Here is a 2,453-nt window from a genome sequence, read left to right on the forward strand (position 1 = left end):
TTAAGTGGACTTGTTAATTAGTGAATTGATTTAATTTTTTTGCAAACCCCACCTCCCCACCCAAGAGTCAAAGTGTAATTCAAACCCTGGTTAAAATGGTTCAATTCTCCAGTTTTGTAGTTCTTTCCCCTCTTCTATCTCGATTCACACATACTTAATGTTGCGTTTACCTGATGCTGTACATCTAGGACTACTAGAAATGGTAAATCCGTTTTTCCATTCTTCAAAAAGCTTGCCTTTCCAAGCATTGGCAATGTGTAGGGGGTGCATGCATGTGCACCCCCTGAGATCAGCCATGCACACCCTGGAAGTGCCAGCTGCGAAACCAGAAGTGCACATCTGGTTTCGCTGCTGGCTCAGGAATTGGCCACTGGGAGACTCCCCCCGCCTTGGTGATTTGGTGCCCCCCAGACTCAGGAGGCACCAGTTGTCCATGCTTCAAAATGCCTGTGTAGTATTTGAAGACTGCTACCATGTCTCCTCTTAAGCACCTCTTCTGCAAGCTGAACATGCCTAGCTCTTTCAGCCTCTCCTTGTAGGACTTGCTTTCCAAGCCCTTGATCATTTTTGTTGCCTGCTTCTGGACCCCCTCCAACTTCTCTGCGTCCTTTTTAAAATGTGGAGCCCATAACTGCACACAGTACTACAGATGACCTAGCCCAGTTAATATGCTGCTACCAATCAGATAGAAAATGTGTTCAAGAAAACAAGCAGCTGTTTTTAAACTTGAGAAAATGTATATTTTCCTCTTTTGAACCTGCTAAATGTTTTGCATCAAAATTTAAACTATGTGGGTGTTATGACTCAATTTTTATATTTGTACTGGTTATTGTGACTACCCAGCACACATACTTTCCATAACTTATTTGTGTTGTGAGTTATTTAGTCTATGAACAGAAAGTGGGGTTTTTTTAGCATTGGAAACGACTTTGTCAGCAATTACGTTTCAACCAAAGCTTTGAGAGCACCCTTGTTGCAAGGCTATCACGTCAGCATGTAAGACAGCCTGACATGTTAATTTGTGAAGCGTACAAGACTTATGAAACTTTTTTTTATTGATTTCTGGTTTAACTGAAATTTGGGGTATTCTGTGCCTCTGAAAATCAGTTCCAAAGCTTGATGGCAGGACCCTTAAAAATTAGGTGACCAAAGTCACTGCCCCTATAGATAATGCTGACTATAATCTTTGCTTTGGTCAACCAGTCAGTAAAATAAAAATACTAATTTATATTTGCATATTAATAATTCTTTTTGCAACAGCTTTTTGTGGTTGTTGTTAAATACCACCAGTTTGAAGTTCCAACACAGTAGCTCTATTTGTCAAATCTGGCAAGATGGGCAGTAACTCTAAGTCAACAGGTTTCCACAGGACCTAGCATCCATCCTGTCTTTGGGGTGTATACTCCACAGCTACAAACAGATGTCACATTTGTTCCAGGAGAGTCCAACGTACCCTGGGGACAAATTGCGACCATTCAGACATCCATTTCCATTGTCCTGAAACAACCTCCTCCCACCCCCAAATAAAAAAAAAAGGCTTGCAGGATAAGTTCTGCTAACAGCCTGTCCCAGGACATTGAGTAAACTGTGCAATGTCAGAAGAGTAGCAGTACATTCAACTGCTCACTAAACCTGGATTGAAAGGGTACCTTTCTGGTCTAGAACAAATGGGGGTACAATTGCCTCAGAGCAAACATGTCTGTTCCAAATCTAATAGTGTGTGTGTGCGCGCGTGCATATATCTGTGTATATATCTTTTTTGTATATCTGTTGTGCACATGTCTCTGTATATTTTTATCGGTGTATCGGGGGGGTGTATGCATCTGTGTGTATTTATGTAGGTCTGTATGTATATCTATCTATATTTGTATGTGTGCATCTGTATGTATATATGTGAATATCTGTGTGGGTATCTATACGTGTGTGTTTCTGTATGTATATGTCTCTGTACATATATATATGTCTGTGCATCTCTATGAATAAGGTGTTTCATATATATATGAGATACATAGAGATGCACAGAGACTTATATGTGTGTGGGGGGGTGCGTGCGCCTTTTTATATACATGTGTATCTATATGTGTGTGCGTGTGCCTGTATATCTGTGCGTGTGTGCGTACGTGACCCCGTCTGCACATGGTGTCACACACACACACGTCGGCGTCTTGGAGGAACGAGGTTTTTGACGAATGGCGGAGGGGCGCTACCATTTCTAGTAGTACTAGATGTACAGCCTCAGGGAAACGCGACAGTAAGTATGTGTGACTCGAGATAAAAGCAGGGAAGGAGCCGCACAACTCTCCGTTAGTCCTGAATGGCATTCAGTTTGGACATATATACACAAACCCCGGCGTGTGTGCCACAGTGTGTGCGGACGGGGGGGAGGGGTCCCCCGGCCCGGCCCGGCCCATTGGCCTCCCCCCGGCGGAGCGCGGCCTGTGGGGCCCCGCCCC

This window comes from Alligator sinensis, unplaced genomic scaffold (genome assembly GCF_000455745.1).
Source record: "Alligator sinensis unplaced genomic scaffold, ASM45574v1 scaffold181_2, whole genome shotgun sequence".
In the NCBI taxonomy this organism is placed as follows: Eukaryota; Metazoa; Chordata; order Crocodylia; family Alligatoridae; genus Alligator; species Alligator sinensis.